We start from the raw sequence: 20,432 nt of genomic DNA, 5'->3' as shown, positions 1-20,432 counted from the left end.
CTATATAGCCAATTGTGTCGCCTGAGTACCTAGGCTAACTTTGTTGGACTTATGAACAAATTGGATTGATAAACCCGCTCTTGGAATGAAACTCACTAGTACAGAAATGTTTTGAGTGGGTTATTTGCAACATGCCCACCTGTCCCCCTAGAATATATTCTGATAACTAGAAAATTCTAGTTAACTACTAGCTAAAGACGGAACAGTATGCAAATGCTGGGGCAAGGGAGGTGTCTTTGAAGGTAAAGGTTTGACGACATGATCTGGGAAAGGGTCCCAGATCTACTATGCTCTGCATAGTATAGCAGGAGTGAGAGATTTAGAAATTAAGTTAGATTTGTGGTTGTTCAGTCGCTAAGTCCTGTTTGACTCTTTGCGATCCCACGGACTGCAGCTCGCCAGGCTTCCCTGCCTTTCACTATCCTGGAGTTTGCTCAAGTTCATGTCCGTTGAGTCGGTGATGCTATCTAACTGTCTTATCTTCTGTCACCCTCTTCTCCTTCTGCCTTCAGTCTTTCCCAGTGTAAACTGGATTCAGGACTGAGAAAGTATATGGGTAGTAAGAAAGGAGAGGTTCCAAGGGTGGGCAAGGCAGAGAGGAGATTTGGGGTAAAGAGACAGAAGAACTAGGAAAACAGTTTTAAAAGTTTCGGTGGGGCATGTGAAGTAAGTCTCCATCTTCCCTCCCAAATACTCAGGAATCCCGTACTACTGACCTATGCGCAGCTGGATTTATCTGAGGTTTGAAGAGAAGGCTGAAAGGGACAGAGGTCTGTGTTCCACATGTGAACACATGCAGATTAACATTAGCTGGCTGGAGAGTTTTCTCTCTGGCTGTGGTGGGGGAGAGATCCTAGAGTTTGTCTCCTGTGTTTCAGCTCGTCTCCCCAGTCAGTTTATCATCCTTCACGGGGCAGGCGTGACGCCTCCTCTTCTCCTCCCTCCTGCCCCTCCTTGGACTGGTACCTTGGTGGGCCGCACCTCACACCCAGGCTACACTGCAGAGACGGTTTGTTTCTGGCTGAGCACCATTCAGCAAAGAAACATGAGCTTTCTTGTGCCTGTAGCAGTCAGAGTTCTCAGGGTTTCAAGGTCATTTACAATTTAAAATCTTCCTTCCCCTTGTCACCATAATTGTACCTCAGCTTGTTAGACCATGCATTTGGATCTCAGGCTCAAAAAAGATGGTTCTAGGATCCATGTTCTAGGACCAATATAAGAATATACCTATATATACCTATATATATATATATCAGTTCAGAATATACCCATTAAGTACTGGTATACTGTACTGACCTACTTGTCCTAGGTCACAAGCAAACTCCTCATCTACCAACAAATGCCCCAGAAAGGGTTACATGGAATACATGGGCGAAGGCTGAGTGGGGGCCCCTCATTCCCATGGAGACACATGCTCTTTTACTCTAATTCAGAGTCTTTAGGGAACAACTGACTGAGAAGCCTCCACATCTATAGAAGCATCTTATTTTATGCAGAGCTCTAAGTGTGGTCCACAATTAATGGGGGTGAGGTTATGGTGATGAGATGTGTTCTCAGAGTCAGGCTTGGCACCTGAATCATCCCACAAAAACTGCTATGAGAAATGACTAAAAGTAGTTGGAAAGTACATTGGGTATTTCATTGGTTAAATAGATTTTGTGACAGCTATTGTGGCAGGCAGCACGGAGAATGAATTACTGGCTTTGGAGTCTGACATATACATGCACGCATGCTCCGTTGCTTCAGTTATGTCCAACTCTTTGCAACCCCATGTGCTGTAGCCTGCCAGGTTCCTCTGTCCATGGGATTTCCCAGGCAAGAATGCTGGAGTGGGTTGTCATTTCCTCCTCCAGGGATCTTCCCGACCCAGGGATCAAACCTGAGACTCTTGCATCTCCTGTGTTGGCAGATGGATTCTTTCGAGTCTGAGATATCTGGGTTTTAATCTTCACTCTACAGATCACTTGCTATGTGGCCTTGGGCATATCACGTTCCTTCTCTGAGCCTCTGTTTTCTAATTTGTAAAATGAAGGCTATTGATAGAGTCTGATACTGATTTCATTTGGGTAGGTGAACTTCAGTAACAGAACCCACCAAATCTCAGTTGCTTAACACAGTAAAGTTTTATTTCACACTCATGTCACAGTCCAACACAGGCCAATAGTAGGGTTTGGCTCCATGCAATCATTCAGGGACCACAAATCATTCATTTAGTGGACTGCATAATTCTCCAGAGCTTGGGAGCCTTTCACTGGATCTGTGCATTTGGCAGATAGATGAAGGAGGAGAGATCACAGAAAGGGTTGGGCAGGAGGTATTTTTAGGTATTTTTACACATGATTTCCATCTGCACTCTGTTGTCACAAGGCTGTCCCTACTGCAAGGAAGACTGAAGAAGGACTCACCGTGTCTCTAAGAAGAAAAGGTTACCAATTCAACCAGTCCATTTTAAAGGAGATCAGTCTTGGGTGTTCTTTGGAAGGACTGATGCTAAAGCTGAAACTCCAACACTTTGGCCACCTCATGCAAAGAGTTGATTCATTGGAAAAGACCCTGATGCTGGGAGGGATTGGGGGCAGGAGGAGAAGGGGATGACAGAGGATGAGATGGCTGGATGGCATCACCAACTCAATGGACATGAGTCTGAGTGAACTCCGGGAGTTGGTGACGGACAGGGAGGCCTGGCGTGCTGCAATTCACAGGGTCGCAAAGAGTCAGACACGACTGAGCGATTGAACTGAACTGATGGTGAACAAGCCAGTGTCTGCCACTCCTACCTTGTAAGGTTGTGAGGAGGTAAAGATGCAATGAGAAAAAAGAAGAAAGCAGAAAGAATGTCTTGATCCTACATAGTGCTGTTGTTGAGTAGTCCCTAAGTCATCTTTGACTCCTTTGCAACCCCACGGACTGTAGCCCCCCCAAGCTCCTCTGTTCATGGGATTCTCCAGGCAAGAACACTGGAGTGGGTTGCTATTTCCTTCTCTAGGGGATGTTCCCAACCCAGGGATTGAACTCATGTCTCCTACACTGGCAAGTGGATTCTTTACCACTGAGCCACCAGGGAACCCCATATGTAGTGCATACAGGACTCAATAAACATTAGTTCGAATAACACTGTTTACATGGGAAAGTAAATTTTGAATTCCAAGCAAGCAACTTAGAAAGGACTTTCAAGTCTCCATTCATTTGTTAGATGTGGGCTGTCTTGTCTGTTTGTCCCTGGTGTTCCAGGAGTTCCGATCACCTGGCCACGAGGGGTTAAACTACCCTGGCCTCCACTGACACCCAACAGCTGGGTATCTTTCCAAGGGCCTTCAGCACTCTCTTTTGGAGCAGTAAATACATCTGGCATTCCCTATTCTGGAAATACAAGCAACTAGTCAATTGAAAAAGGCGTCTGCTGATGGTAGCATGACAAGCAATATCCATAACTGCTTGTAATCTCCTTCAGACATCCGCTTGCTCCCATCCAGCCCACAGAGCACAAAGGGGCTCCTATTATCTCAGCAGCCTTCTGTCGCCAAAAATGCAGATGAACCCTGACCTGCTATGCCACTTAACATGCCCTCTGAGCAAAGGGCCTCCTTCAAGTGTTTACCCTGCCAGAATAGCAGATGAGCAGGCCATGGGGAGCAGCTTCCAGGAGGCAGCCAGCTGCGCAGTGGAAGAGTGCAGGTTTTGTGTTTGGGAATCATACGTCTCAGATAGGCAGCCTGCTAGCTCTGTGGCCTTGGAAAAGTCATTTCACCTCTCTTGCCTCAGTTTCCTCATTGGTATAAGGAGGACAAGCACAGTGCTTTCTTTATCTGTGTCACAGGAGGTGTTGGGGCTCAAGGGACATATCTGAAATGTGCCTACACCCACATGATTGTGTGCTAAGTTGCATCAGTCGTGTCCAACTCTTTGTGACCCTATGGACTGTAGCTCGCCAGGCTCCTCTGTCCATGGATGTCTGCAGGCAAGAATACCGGAGTGGGTTGCCATGCCCTTCTCCAGAGGATCTTCCCAACCCAGGGATCGAACCTGTGTCTCTCACATCTCCTGCATTAGCAGGCAGGTTCTTTACCACTAGCGCCTCCTGGGAAGCCCCCTATATTCTCTAGGAACAATCATCTATCCTGAAGCAACCTGGGGGAAGAAGGGAAAGACATAGGGTCACAGCCTGATATGGACTTGTGAGTCCTCCTGTCCCAGAACAGGCTCCATGAGGGGAGACACGGATTACCCACCCAAGGTCAGGAGAACTATGGTCCCATATCACTGCCATGATAATGATATCTCCTTACATTTGTACCATATTTCATCATCCACAAAGGCTTCTTCTAGGCTGTATCACATTCACTCCTCACAGTAACCTTCCAAGCCAGGCATTATGATCTCCATGAGTCCTAGGCTCACAGACTGTGAGTAATTTGCTCAAGGTTCCATAACAAGATCTGATTCCAAAGTCGTGTCTCCTCCCCACACACCACAGCCATTCTTTCTCTCTGTTCCCAGATACAGAGAGAAATCCCTTATCTTCTCCAGACTAGATACGGACAGATGTGGGCACTCTAGTCCTCTTTGGATTGGAAAATGGGAACTTCTGGGGTTCTCTGTGTCTCTAACTGTGCCTGGGATGTGGCAAAATGCCCCCTAAATTGTCCTACAATGGACAGTTGACAGAGAATTGTCAGGAGGCAGGCAGAGCCATAGGTGCTGATCAGAATTCAGACACGGATGTTTGATCACAGATGCATGTACAGAGTGAGGAGAAGTTATGAAGGGGGCAGATGGAGGGCAGAATGGACGGGACTTCTTTCTGTCCTTCTGTTTAACATTAAGAAAAATCCAGTGTCCAGCCATGGATTTCCTAGGGGGAGAGGACCAAAACAGACCATAGAAAAACTTGGGGGAACTCCCAGCAAAGAGATCTCTCTGGGGTCCACAGGATAGGATTACAAAGCTCGGCTCAAATGGACCTGGGGCAGCTGGGCCAAGAAAAGAAGCTGAACTGCAATGCATTCCATCCTTTATAGCAGGATTGATCTGGCTCTGGCCCCAGCCAGGGTGGATTATGACCGCAGGAGTCTTCTGTTGAAGCAAGTGGGAAATGGGATGGAAGTTCCATGGGGCAGGAGGAGAATCAGCCTAATGTGTGTCAGGAGGGAAAGCTGAAACCCACCTGGGATGGGAAAGGTGTCGGGCTCTGAAAAGACCATTCGGAGGGCTGAGAGGGGGGCGATGGAGGTCACTGGTGAATGTGGGCAACTGCAGAGCCAATCCCCACCCTGGCAAAAGTGACATGACGGGGTCACAGAGGGAAAGCCCAGCCCATGTGTGGCAGTGACGCTGGAGGGAGAGGGAGGAGGGAGCCTGGAGGAGTGAAGAGAGCAGAGGCTTTTTCTGAGAGTGGTTGGATGGGAAGATACATTTGCAGGCAAGTGTGTGTGTGTGTGTAGGCGTGTGCGTGTATGCATGTGCATGTGTGTGCGTGAGTGCATGATGGGGAGACCGCACCCCAGAGCCTGAGGCAGGATTGGGGTTTTGAAGGCACCCCAGTCAAGCAGGGGAGGATCCATCCACTGAGGAAATGGAGTAGCAGGGTCAAGATTCTGCCAAGGAAGAGACTTGGGACCCGGCTCTGGGCAGCGGTCTTCCTGTCTCTCCTTTTCCCTCGGACCCCCTCCTGGTGGGGGTGGGGTGGGGATGCTGCAGGCGGTGGTAGGCAGGGCCATTTTGCCCTGCAGGATTCACCGCCCCGCCCACCCTCTCTGATGAATGTGACCCTCCACCAAAACCCCATCTGCTGCCAGGCAGAGGAGGTCGGGCCCAGCGGCTGCAGACAATGGCCTTATCGGCTGCTACTAGTGAGGGTATAAGCAGGGGATTGGATGGTATCATTCTAATTTACACGGGATTTTGTTTCTTTCCAGGTACTTAGCATGTGGATCTAGGTGATATCAAAGGCAGAGCATTATACAATAAGTAGGCTTAACCTCCATCTCACCCCATCTCATCCTTCTGTCTCTTCATTGAGGCCACGAAGAGCTGCAGATGGGGTTGCCATAGTGACCAATTAGGATTACTGAGATGTTCTTGCAGAGAAAAAAGGGAGTATTGATTTAGCTTTGACAGGGGGCCAGCAGGGGACCAGGGAGCCCAAGGGTGCTCAGCATTAATAGAGGCAGACTGTGTCACCCTCTAGGCTGTGTTGTTTGGGACTGGACTTCATACATGGTGGAGACCATGGGCAAGACCCTGCCTGCTCCGGGCATAGAGTGTACACGATAGTGCAGAGGGCCATGTGAGGGTTTCAGGTAAGGGGGAGTGATGGAGTGAGGCTACCATCCATGGTATAACTCTCAAGAGAAGTGGAGTTGTTTGGTTCAGTTAGTGGAAGGCCCAGGTGCCCACACATGCTGCTATTGTTGTTGTTTAGGCGCTAAGTTCTATCCGACTCTTTTGGGACCCCATGGACTGTAGCCTGCTGGTTTCCTCTGTCCATGGGATTCTCCAGGCAAGAATAGTGGAGTGGGTTGCCATTTCCTCCTCCAGGGGATCTTCCCAACCCAGGGACTGAACCCAAATCTCCTGCATTGCAAGCAGATTGTTTACTACTGAGCCACCAGGGAAGCCCATGCCCACACATCTTCCCCCAGGCTAAAGCTTCCTCTTGTCATCGAACAAGTCTTTCCAGGTGAGCTGACATGCTGCCACTCTGCACAGGAGCATGCAACATGGCTTTAAACCTTTAGGAGCTTTGAATGGGCAAAGCATTTGATACCATGATATGCAAAATCAGGTCCCTCTGACTTTACGATGTTAAGAACTCTGAAACCAAGAGCAAAATGGGGGCCAAGAAGCCTTCTGGGTGGGGTGCGGCTCAAGGCTAATGCAGCTGTGTGGCTGTGGACAAGCCCTGTAACATAACCAACCTCAGTTTATCCCTCTGCAAACAAAGGGTAGTAATAATCTACCGAATAGGGGATTATAAAGACTGGAACATGTGTTGGGGATGGGTGTCAGTTTAGGAGGCTGAACTGAGAGAAATTAGGGGCAGAGAAGGGGGCTTCCCAGGTGGCTCTGTGGTAAAGAATCCACCTGCCGATGGCGGCGCTGCAGGAGACGCGGGTTTTATCCCTGGGTTGGGAAGATCTTCTGGAGTAGGAAATGGCAACCCACTCCAATATTCTTGTCTGGAAAATTCCATGGACAGAGGAGCCTGGTGGGCTACAGTTCATGAGGTTGCAAAGAGTCAGACATAACTGAGCGTGCACGAGCTAGGGACAGAGAACAGCAACTGGATGGACAGGAGACAGAGGTGGAAGGTAGAAGTCTGGAGACACAGGGGAGGAATTCAAGTGGCTTCTGGATGGAGGAGGTTCAAGCCCGCAGGCAGAGAGAGCAGACAGGCAAAGGAGAAAGGGCGTCAGAGCCCACGGAGGGGCAGTTTGTGCAGGAGAGGTTGCCAAGAAGCAGGAAGAGAGTTTGCAGTAAGTGGGATAGAGGAGCCCCTGGTTTCCTTCTCTTCATCCCTAGACTCAAAGAAGTAGACTCTCTTAAAGTTCCTTGGAAGTAAGAAGGGAGGGAGGGAGAGGGATTCAGGCAGAAAGACAGCCCTGTCCCGGGCCTGAGCAAGTGTGTCTGGCTCTGCAGTTAACTGTGGTCAGGTCGTGGGGGAACCTCTGGAGCAGGCCTCCCCCACATGTGTCCACCTTGGCCTTGGTATGCGTGTGCTGACTCGTTCAGTTGTGTCTCTTTGTGACCCTACAGACTGCAGCCCGCCAGACTCCTCTGTCCATGGGATTCTCCAGGCAAGAATAATGGAGTGGGTTGCCATTTCCTCCTCCAGGGGAATCTTCCCAACCCAGGGATTGGAAGCCCGTCTCCTGTGTCTCCTGCGTTGGCAGGCAGACTCCTTACCCATTTGAGCCTAGCAGGCCAACTTCCTGCCCCTCTGGGGCTAATCCAGACCACAGCCTGCCCGGTCCCACCCCATCCCACCAGGCGGGCCCCAGAGCTCAAGGTTAGAGCACAGCAGGAGAGAGGACTCAGGAGAAGCAGCAACCCCCCCTCATGGGCCCATCCCCTGCCTCTGCAGGATTTAATAACTGCCCTCCTCAAAGATCAGGAGACATGATTAATTCTGACTCGAGGATTATTAAAATGCTTCCACCAAGCATCTGGCATTAAAAGTTTTAAATCAATTAATCTGTTGTTTGGGGAAGAGCCTTCTCATTAGCACAGCTGCAGAGGCCACTCAAGTTGCCGTTGGGCTGGGGGAGTGGGGGTAGCCTCCCTTGGGAGTGAAGGAGACACTCTTTGGGCTCCAGAAGCCTCTCCTGGCTCCCAGGCCCAGCATCTCTCACCATCTCTCATCCGAATTATGGTGTATCTAATTTCCAAGTGGTTTTCTCTTCCATCCCTGTAGAGCTACCAGATAAAACACAGAATGCCCAGTCAAATTTAAATTTTAGATATAGTGGATACTGTTTTTAGTATTGATATGTCTGTTTCAAGGAGTATTTGGGACACTCTTATATTACAAAATTATTTTATTTTTGTTTACCTGAAATTCAAATGTAATCAGGCCTTGTGTATTTTTCATTGCTAAATCTGGCAACCCTCCCCCCACCCTGTTTTAGTAACCTGACCTTATAGCTGAAGTGGGGCTCCTGGGTTTGAGGCCTGGGCCTCCTATCTACATGTCAGATCTCCTAGGGAGCATTCCTTCTTCTTTCTAGGTCAAGCAAGAAAACAAGCAGCTTTGAACTCAGGGGTACGTAGGTGTTTATGGGCCTCTTACACAGTCATTTGCAAAATCTCTATATGACTGATAAAATGTATGGAAAATTAATATTCTCAACCAAGAGCACGCACCTGGCATTGCTTTTAGCTTTTAACCCTGTCAGAATTATCTAACCAGGAACACTCTGATAACACAGATGTGCCTGGTCCACATTTGCGTCCGCAGCACCCAGCCCAGGGCTAACACATGGCAGACCCTCAGTATAAGTTAATAAAATGGATTCGTGAGTAAATGAACCTCCCCTGTGTTCTCACCCAGTCTCCTGAGTAACTAGAGTTTGTCATTTATAAATTACAGAGGGTTAAGTGTACAGACACGGCCAGAGTCAGAACCAGTCTCAAGTCCACTCGACCAGGCATTGGATGAGCAGCCAGGATCGCTGGGCTCAAACCCTGGGTGCAAGTCCTGGTGTTGGCTAATATCCTGTACCCTTGGCTAAGTCTTTACCCACTCTGGGCTCTGGTATCCTCATCTGTAAGTGAAGGGAGTTGTGCTTGGGGTCTTTACAGCCCAGACATTCTGAGATGGCTCCAGCAGTGCTGAACTCTGCAGCCCGACTTTGAATGGATCAAGTTGAATGCTGGATCCTGGCTCTGAGTTGCAGAGCCTGGTAAGGTCATGGGTGGTAATGTCCCATCTTAAAAGTCCAGGAGATACTTGGTTGCATGGTATGTGCTGGCCCCTGTTACTGGTGTCTGTTGCTTTTCTGCAAAGAGGGACCAGGCTTTGGCATTCTTATCCCCTAAACCTGAGAGGAGAGGGAGGGGATCCCCTCCCGCCAGACTCTGCATCCCATCCAAGGCTTCTTTGACCCTTGTCCGCACCTCAGATATTTCTTTTCAGCCTCTGCAGCCAGCCCAGATTTATCCTGCCTCGTGTCTCTCATGTAAAATGCATATCCCGACACTTTGCTAGGTTAAATGATTTAATAGCCGAGGCAGAGAGAATTAGGGGTCCGGGAGCAGGAGGCAATGCCTGCTTTTCAGATGAGATTGGAAAGGAGATGGAGATCGGTGGTGATGATAATCTCTTATTTTAATAATATAAAATAACTGTCCCACTGAATCAGGGTGAGCGATGAATTCTGTGGCCTGGGGTTAGAGACAGCCGAGTCTGGAGAAGAGAGCCAGGGGGTGCACCGATGTCCCTCTCCCTCTCTGTTGTTCCTTCTCTCTTGTCTTTCTCTTTTGAAGAAGATTTGTGCCAGCACCATCCTGGCACAAATGGTAGCCTGGGAGCCTGGGAGACTGGAAGCGAGAGTGGTGAATTTGAGAAGGGTGTGTGTGTGTATGAGGGAGACACAGAGAAAAGAAAAGGAAAGAGAAAGAAAATCAGTGAATGAGGGAGTTTCCTGAGATCCAGTGGTTAAGACTTCGCCTTCCAATGAAGGGTGCGGGGTTGATCCCTGGTCCAGGATGCTCAGGTCCCATGTGCCTTGGGGCCCAAAAAACAAAACATAAAAACAGAAGCAATACTGTAACAAATTCAATAAAGACTTTAAAAATCTTCAAAAATAAAATGAACAAATGAATGAACGAATGAAAAGAAATCTAGGGAAATTGATGACAATTTTTCCTTTATGACTGTTGATAAGAGATACCCTGATCTATGACCCTGGAAAAGGGGAACAGACTCCCCAGAGGCGGGGGCCTAGACACACTGACCTCTAGGAGTATAGGGACTGCTATCTGGAATCTCAGAATCATAGGATGGTTGGTCCTGGCCCTAGTGAACCTGAGGAGAATGACTCACTCTTCAATCAGTACCTTAGTTGGCAGATACATATCAAACACCTATCATGGGCTGGTCTCTCTGAGGTTGGCTGGCTTAGACCAGAGAGGTTCTGAAAGGAGCCAGGTGGTGGGGAACAAACTCCATGGCACGTGTCGTCTCAGCAGGGTTCCCCGTCACAGCGGGATGCTAATAGCTGAGGAGCTGCAGACCTGTCTTCTTCCCTGGGATTAATTCATTACTCCAGCCCTACTCGGATTCCGCCAGGTTCAAATGTCAGAATGGAATATGCAGCTAATGAGTCAAATGCTCTCTCTCTCCCTGTCCCAGGCTGGCTCTTTCCCTTCTGCCTCTCTGCAGACAACTGCCAGTGTTGGGGATTTGTATGGGGTGGCCCGGGGGTGGTGGCCACCTGAGCTGGTCAGTGGGAAGTCTGCTGTCTTTACTGTACTTGTTTATGCTGCTGCTGCTGCTAAGTCGCTTCAGTCGTGTCCGACTCTGTGTGACCCCATAGACGGCAGCCCACCAGACTCCCCCGTCCCTGGGATTCTCCAGACAAGAACACTGGAGTGGGTTGCCATTCACTTCTCCAATGCATGAAAGTGAAAAGTGAAAGTGAAGTCACTCAGTCGTGTCTGACTCTTAGTGACCTCGTGGGCTGCAGCCCACCAGGCTCCTCCATCCATGAGATTTTCCAGGCAAGAGTACTGGAGTGGGGTGCCTATGGTGGAGGGTAAATACACACACACTGGGGCTCCTGAGTCAGGACACGTCAATGCACGGGCGACAGGGGGAGACCTAATCTTCGGGAAGGGCCTCACTCCCTGCCTTGTAATCTCCGCTCCTCATTAGTGGGCAGCCACTTATGAGAACTCAGACATGTTGGGTCCATGATGGACATGAAGGACACAAAGCTGAACAGACTGATTGGTTCAGCTTTAAAAATAAATGTTGAGTGACTATCTAGAGAGCCACTGGTATAGTCCTTAGGGTGGAAGGCTCTGGAGCGAGACTTCCTGGGTTTGTATCTGCTGCTGACTGTGTGCGTTCACTTAGGCATGTTAGGCAGCCTCTCTACTTCTGTTTCTCCATCTGCAAAATGGGATAACAAAAGTGCCATCTTGACACAGCTGTACAAGTGTTAAATGGATTGATGCATGCAAAACAAGCAATTGCTAAATAAATGTAGTTACTGTTTCTGTGTGGTAAGAACTTAGGGTCTCAGAGTCTAAAACAGAATCAACCAGCGTTGATGGCTGCTCACTGTGTACCAGGCAATATTTAGACCATTACCTCATTTAATCCTCACAACAGCCTTCTAAGGCAGGTCTACCATTTTATACAGGAGGAAACTGAGATGAAGTCTCTTCTTGCATGAGGGTACCTCACTCATGGACTGTAGCCCGCCAGGCTCCTCTGTCCATGGAATTCTCCAGGCAAGAATACTGGAGTGGGTTGCCATCCCTTCTCCAGGGGATCTTCCCGACCCAGGAATTGAACCCTGGTCTCCTGCATTGCAGGCAGATTCTTTACCTTCTGAGCTACCAGGGAAATCCCAGGAAATGGAGGTAGAATTTGATCTCTGCTCTGTTAGACTCTGAGTCTGAGCTCTTGGCCATGATTTATGTCTTGGAGAGACAGAATGTACATAATTACAGAAATGGCATCGTCTTGTAATAATATAGGTCCAAATACAGCACTGTGGGATCCACAGAGAATAACGGGGCTGCCTCCATCAAAGCCGGTCAACGAAAGCTCCTGGAGGAGGGAAAGTTTGAGCTGGAGGTTGAATAGGCATTCTCTAGTGTACTGGGTGAGTTAGGCAGGAAGCAGAGGGATGAGTGAAGAGCAGGGCATGTTAGGTAACCTCCAACCCAAATGGCTAGAGGGCAGGTGTGCTATGGGGGGGGGTGGTACACAGAAGACAGGTGATGAGCTTACCATGCAGGGCACTGTCAGTGGTGCCAAGGAAGTGGGTTTTATGTGAAGATAGTGGAAGTCACTGTGAGTCTGAAGCCAGGTAGCAGCATAAATGGACACTGAAGAAAGCTCTGTTCTCTGCTGCACCATGGAACACAGACCTGGGAGGGCGAGGCCGAGGCAGGAAGGATGCCTATGCTGCAGTCGTGATGGGCTGACTCTGCTTCACACCCAGGAAGACGGGATGGTGGGGGTGAAGGAGGAGTGGCCTCTACAGGCAGAAAGGGACATGGTGCCTGTTTCTGATCCTTGGTGGTGGCAGCATGACTTAGCCAGGGAAAGACGATGTCAGCTCTAAAGGCTGAGAGGGAGGTGTGGATAAACAAAGGCTGCAGAGGCTGTCCTGGGAACAAAACAAGTTTTAACTGGTGACCCGCGAACCAAGCACACATAGCCGAGAGGGTGAGTGGGCAAGAAGGCTATTCCAGACCGAGTCAGAAGATTCTTTTACTTTTTAAAAAATATTTATTTATTTGGCTGCATCAGATGTTAGTTGCGGCACATAGGATCTCTCTAACTGTGGTGCTGGGGTTTAGTTGCCCTGTGGCATGTGGGATCTTAGTTCCTTGACCAGGGATTTAACTTGCATTCCATGCATTGCAAGGTGAATTCTTAACCACGGGACCACCAGGGAAGTCCCAGGAGATTCTTGAGTGGAAGGAAGCAAAGAAAGATCTGCTAGCTTATTGTAGGGAGGCCCAGGCTGGGGTAGTGGGTAGCACCCCAATCAAATCGGGCCACGTTGGGTAGAACTGAGGTGTCTGAGCGGCAGCGCTGGCCCAGTGGGGACAAATAAGGACCCCAGTTCAGAGACAAAGCAGGTTCAGGAAGTCACTGAGAATCTTGCAGGACCTCGGAGCAGGATCACCCCTAAACTGTCTGGAGAAGAGATCCAAGCATCTCTTAAGCCTTTAGAAAAAAAAAAAAAAAAAGTGAAATGAAAAGAAGAGACCCAGGCAAGGCCTGGGAGTCCTCACTGAGCTGTGTTCACCAAGTCAATATTTTGCTACATGTTCAATTGGCAATCAGAAAAAAAGAACTCTGCAAACATGTGTCTTTTTATAGTCCTTGGTAATTTCCCTTTGTTTTCCTTGAAAGGTTTCCCTCCCTCCAATCTCACTATGGGTGTTATTTGAAGACCTGAGCGGGGACTAGGCTTCGATGGCTAGAAGGAGTATCAGCTATAATCTCACAGTCAAGAAGAGCCAACGCAGGAATTCGGAGCATGCAGTGAGGTGGAAGAGAGGGGCACAGGGCAGGTCAGGATGGGATGCTGACTACGTCCCATGGCAGCTGCTTCCTCACACGTGGGTGGCATACAGCTCTGACGGGACCGATTGTATTGGGCAAATAAATGGAGAACTATGATGTTTTTCTGGGTCATTTTTTTTTAGAACAGCCAGAGCTGTTTCTGTGTGTCATACTTGACCTTCTATCATATTCATTCTTACATACGGCTTGCCTTCTGTATACTGGATGGCAAGCTTCCTACAGGCTGAGAACTTGTTAGACCCAATTCTGCACCCTCCACAGCACTCAGCACAGGCCCTTGTCTAAGGCAGGCAAGGGGATGAACATCCCTGTGAGTGAGTTTGAGACCAAGGGAAAGCCAGTGTCATACTGCTGTTTTCAACACACTGAGTTATAGGAGAGGTGGTTGGGGTCCGAGAACAGGGGCCCAGTTCCCAGAAAGGCAACAGTTAAGAATTATCCTATAAGCTGTTTTCACGTCTGGAGTTTGGGATTAACATGTGCATACTAATGTGTGTGTGTTAAATAGCTTCAGTTGTGTCCTACTCTTTGCAACCCCTGGATTGTAGCCCACCAGCCTGCTCTGACCATGGGATTTCCCAGGCAAGAATATTGGAGTGCACTGCCATTTCTTTCTCCAGGGCATCTTGATCTTCCCCACCCAGGGACTGAACCCAGGTCTCTTACGTCTCCTGAACTGGCGAGCAGGTTCTTTACCATTACCACCACCTAGGAAGCACTAATAGTCTTTATAAAATAGATAACCAACAAAGACATACTATATAGCCCAGGGAACTACACTCAGTATTTTGTAATAACATATGAGGGAAAAGAATCCAACAAAGACTATACCTGGATCTCTATATCTATCTATCAATCATCAGTCTTTCTACTGACTATCCGTTTATCTATCTATCATCTATCTGAATCATTGTGCTGTACACCTGCAATGAACACAACATTGGAAATCAATTATACTTTAATAATAATAATAAAAAGAACTATCCCAGACTAAGGCTAGAACGGTGTTACGAGTAAGGCCATTAGAATGAGAACCCTGGAACGGGGCCCACAGCAGTGGCCCGGTCATTCAACCTGGGCACTCCAGGTTAGGATGGGAGGGGGACCTGGTGATGGAGAACAAGGCGGGGCAGCTTGCTAGAGTCACACAAGAGAGAAGCAATGGGTTTACATCTCTGTCACCCGGGCCACTGCAATAACCTCCCAAGTTACCTGCTCTCTAGTCCGTCTCTGCTTGTGGCCATCACTCAACTGGCTAAGCATCACCCTTTATCACGGTCTAGTGCCTAACCTTCAGTGACTCTCCTTGGCTTTAAAAAGAAGTCCAAGCTCGAAAGCCCCAGTTGACCTTATTTTCCACTCTCTGCTCCCTCCACCCATGCAAACTTTACCGCCCAAGTTATTGTTGTTCGGTTGCTAAGTCATGTCCAACTCTTTTGAGACCCCATGGACTGTAGCCCACCAGGCTCCTCTGTCCCTGGGATTTCCCAGGCAAGAATACTGGAGTGGGTTGCCATTTCCTTCTCCAGGGGATCTTCCCAACCCAGGGATCGAACCCTCGCCTGCCCAAGACTGGAGCTTATTTATAATGCCCTCCCCTCCTCCACCCAACGCACTTTGCAATTTCCTCCCTAGACACCTCTTCATAGGTCTCATTCTATCTTCTGATTCCTACAACTCACTTCCTGAGCCCAATTTAAATCCTACCTCTCTCAGGAAGAACTTTTTGGCTTCCCAAGCCCACATTCCTTTTTAGTCTGACATCTGTCGAGCGTGTACCATGTACCAAGCGCTCTATGTCTGCTATCTCATTTTGTCCCCCCAGTAGCTCTGTGGCTTCAACTTCGCTATTAATTCTAAAGGTCTGAAGTACTTTGTGCAAAGTTACAGAGCTATAAGTTCAATACTGGTATTGAACCCAATATTTTAAAATCCAAAGCATTGTTCTGAACCCTGTTGTAAACAAAATGATCTGTTGGTCTTTGTACTTGTTATGTAAAGGAAAAATAGCCTCCCCTCTTCTCTGTGACCAAGGGCTATGGGTACCGTAAGAAAATGTGGGGTTCAGGGTTTATAATTTGGAGACAGCAGGGTAGCTTACAAGGATACAGAACTAGGACTTAGGGACGCTGTCCTGTCATTCTGTTACTGGGTGCATCACTCAACTTTTCTGAGCCTGTTCTTGCCCTTTGTTAAAAGCAAAACATAACTCCTATGACTCAGACTTCCATGAAGGTCAAGTTAAGGTAACGCCACATTTTGTAAACTGCAAAAGCAAGATGGGTTATTGTTATCATTCAGTTCAGTCCAGTCGCTCAGTCGTGTCCGACTCTTTGCGACCCCATGAATCCCAGCACTCCAGGCCTCCCTGTCCATCACCAACTCCTGGAGTTCACCCAGACTCACGTCCGAGTCAGTGATGCCATCCAGCCATCTCATCCTCTGTCATCCCTTTCTCCTCCTGCCCCCAATCCCTCCCAGCATCAGAGTCTTTTCCAATAAGTCAACTCTTCACATGAGGTGGCCAAAGTACTGGAGTTTCAGCTTTAGCATCATTCCTTCCAAAGAAATCCCAGGGCTGATCTCCTTCAGAATGGACTGGTTGGATCTCCTTGCAGTCCAAGGGACTCTCAAGAGTCTTCTCCAACACCACAATTCAAAAGCATCAATTCTTCGGCACTCAGCCTTCTTCACAGTCCAGCTCTCACACCCATACATGACCACAGGAAAAACCATAGCCTTGACTAGACGAACCTTTGTTGGCAAAGTAATGTCTCTGCTTTTGAATATGCTATCTAGGTTGGTCATAACTTTCCTTCCAAGGAGTGAGCGTCTTTTAATTTCATGGCTGCAGTCACCATCTGCAGTGATTTTGGAGCCCCAAAAGATAAAGTCTGACACTGTTTCCACTGTTTCCCCATCTATTTCCCAAGAAGTGATGGGACCAGATGCCATGATCTTCATTTTCTGAATGTTGAGCTTTAAGCCAACTTTTTCACTTTCCACTTTCACTTTCATCAAGAGGTTTTTTTTGTTCCTCTTCACTTTCTGCCATAAGAGTGGTGTCATCTGCATATCTGAGGTGATTGATATTTCTCCCAGCAATCTTGATTCCAGCTTGTGCTTCTTCCAGCCCAGCATTTCTCATGATGTACTCTGCCTATAAGTTAAATAAGCAGGGTGACAATATACAGCCTTGACGGACTCCTTTTCCTATTTGGAACCAGTCTGTTGTTCCATGTCCAGTTCTAACTGTTGCTTCCTGACCTGCATACAAATTTCTCAAGAGGCAGATTGGGTGGTCTGGTATTCCCATCTCTTCCAGAATTTTCCACAGTTTATTGTGATCCACACAGTCAAAGGCTTTGGCATAGTCAATAAAGCAGAAATAGATGTTTTTCTGGAACTCTCTTGCTTTTTCCATGATCCAGCGGATGTTGGCAATTTGATCTCTGGTTCCTCTGCCTTTTCTAAAACCAGCTTGAACATCAGGAAGTTCACGGTTCACATATTGCTGAAGCCTGGCTTGGAGAATTTTGAGCATTACTTTACTAGCGTGTGAGATGAGTGCAATTGTGCGGTAGTTTGAGCATTCTTTGTCATTGACTTTCTTTGGGATTGGAATGAAAACTGACCTTTTCCAGTCCTGTGGCCACTGCTGGTTTCCCAAATTTGCTGGCATATTGAGTGCAGCACTTTCACAGCATCATCTTTCAGGATTTGAAATAGCTCCACTGGAATTCCATCACCTCCACTAGCTTTGTTCGTAGTGATGATTTTTAAGGCCCACTTGACTTCACATTCCAGGATGTCTGGCTCTAGGTGAGTGATCATAGCATCGTGGTTATCTTGGTCATGAAGATCTTTTTTGTACAGTTCTTCTGTGTATTCTTGCCATCTCTTCTTAATATCTTCTGCTTCTGTTAGGTCCATACAATTTCTGTCCTTTATTGAGCCCATCTTTGCATGAAATGTTCCTTTGGTATCTCTAATTTTCTTGAAGAGATCTTTACTCTTTCCCATTCTGTTGTTATCATTGTTATGTTGATACCATTTTTACCCTCCAAAGATGAATGATGCCCTGAGTTGAGTAACAGGCAGTGGATAGCAAGGGTCATGTCCCGAATAGCAAAGGGCAAAAAACAAAGGCACACAGTGGATGTTTGGAAAATTCCATGCAGTCTGTCAGGATTGGTTAGATTTCACTAACACCTTAAATCAGATCAAGATGCCTCTTAACAAGAAGTCACAGACAGAGCTGATGGACTGGCTTCAAGGCGTTTGTGAAGCTTTCAATACTGGACAATTCTGAGAAGAGGATCCATTGATTTCACTGGATTCTGATCCATGGTCCCCAGAGGGTGAGGAGGCAGTGGCCTAAGGAAAGGGGCTTGCCCATGGAATCAGGCACAAGCTGGTATCTGGAAAGAAGGTCCCTTTGATTCAGAAATGGAAGTTATGGATGGGGAAGTATTAGGGGCTGGCAAGAGTAAAGACCCCAGCCCAGTGAATTTGGAGCCTACTTGATGGGGTCCTAGACAAGTTTACCTCCGGGCAGTGTGGGGTCTCATAGGGAGGAGGTGGTGGTGGTTTAGTCGCTAAGCTGTATCTGACTCTGTGACCCCATGGACTGTAGCCTGCCAGGTGCCTCTGTCCATGGGATTCTCCAAGCAAGAATACTGAAGTGGGTTGCCATTTCCTTCTCCAGGGGATCTTCCCGACCCAGGAATCGAACCCAGGTCTCCTGCATTGCAGGCAGATTCTTTACTGACTGAGCTACAAGGGAAGCCTGTGTTCTTACACCTTTGATTATTTCTCTGATTCTAATGTTAAGCAGCGTATTGAAGACACGGTCATCTAGCTGGATACCGGTACTGTATCTAGGTTGGGCCCCTAAATTCCTCAGCCCTTTGCAAATTCAGTTTTGTATTTCTCAGTTGGCTGGGTAATTGATGCTTTCACAGGTCCCAGTGAGGAGATCAGCATGGAAGAGAACAGACGGTTTGGGCTGGGTCTCCAAGGCCAGGTCTAAGGAGGAGAAAGGAGTCCTGGTGGGGATGGAATGCCAGAATCCAAAGCAGGCTGTTCTGTGGAGCAGTGGAAAGACTCGAATGTTAGCTTCACTGTCAAATATATTTGGGAATTCTGGATGAAACAGAATTAAACAGCTTTTCGTTTATTTGCTTGCTTGTTCTACTTCCTCAAACCTTGTGACTGTTTAAGAAGGGAGCATCAGAGGCAACATCTCCCTGATTTTTTCAAGTGTGGAACCTTCATGTCCCAAGGAGCAGTTCTCAAGGCTGGTGTTCCAAAGGATACACTAACATTGCCCAAGTTTGTCAGATGGCCTCTGTCTTTTCCACCTCCGTCCCTTACTTTTCATTTTCACAACCCCTCTCTGCAGCCGGAATGGGGTCCACATCTGGAGCTTCAAGAAGACCCCTCCTCAGAACAGCAGGATCTCTGCAAGTAGTATAGGTTTAGGCATGCAATGAATTTAGATTTAATTTGCAAGTGAAAAAGCTTGCATTCTTTTGTAGCTTACACCAAAGCTCAAACGTCTAAGCTTCCAGGGTTTAAGTCTAATTAACTGTATTTCACAGCTTATTTAAAGAAAAGAATGGAGGCATTAAAATTGTAAAATCTAATTTTTGAGTAAATCTTTCAGTGCAAAATTAATGTCGCAGTATTAGAGCCGCCTTGGCAATATATCTCTTGTCTTCAAATTTCAAAATGAGCTTTTGCAAACATGAAATTATTCATTAGACTGTCTGGTAAAGAGATAAATAAGTGTCTCTTCAAATCCTTGATCTCCTCTTCTTTATTTAGCCAAAGACGGAGTTATTTGGCTTGAGGGCAAGTGGGTTGATCAGATTTGTGAATTTTGACAGGTAAGGAAAGCAGCCTGAGAAGCAGGAGTATAACCAAGCAGGACCCGCTGGGGCCTTCCCTGGACAGACCCCTCCCCACGTCGTCTGCTGTAGTTTCCTCTCTGAAGTACCCAGATAACAGTATCTGATGCATACTTCCTGAGTTGTTTTACAGATGCTAAAACCACCACAAGTGGAAGAAATTAGCTACTTGATGATCAAGAGCACGTAGCCTTCAGACCTGCTGGCGCCTAAGGATTGATAATGTTAACCCCGTTATCTCAATACCCACCAGAGAATTGTGCAAGAACTGATCACAGACCCTGCGACCCCCTCCCTCATGTAGCCTTTAAAAATGCTTTGATGAAACCCTTGGGGGAGTCTGAGGTTTCTGAGGGGCGGGGGAATGAGCCACACATTCTCCTTGCTTGCAAGCTCAGTCGCTTCAGTCACGTCTGACTCTTTGTGACTCTATGGGTCCTCTGTCCATGGGGATCTCCAGGCAAGAATACTGGAGTGGGTTGTCATGCTCTCTTTCAGGGGATCTTCCCAACTCAGGGATCCAACCCATATCTCCTGTGTCTCCTGCATTGGCAGGCGGGGTCTTACCACCTAGGAAACCCCTCCTTGCTTGGCCCTGCAATACACCTTTCTTGGCTCCAAATTCTGACGTTTTGGCTTGATCGGCCTCACTGTACACCAGGCACAACATTGTGTCTGGAAACAGAAGCTGTGCTTGCAGAGAGAGTTGGGGCAGAGATTGAGTCCCTTCTCTGTTCCTGATGCAC

The sequence above is a fragment of the Bos taurus genome, chromosome 15 (assembly GCF_002263795.3).
Source record: "Bos taurus isolate L1 Dominette 01449 registration number 42190680 breed Hereford chromosome 15, ARS-UCD2.0, whole genome shotgun sequence".
Taxonomy (NCBI): Eukaryota; Metazoa; Chordata; class Mammalia; order Artiodactyla; family Bovidae; genus Bos; species Bos taurus.
The sequence above is the reverse complement of the archived record's forward strand: the minus strand, read 5'-3'. Positions refer to the sequence as shown.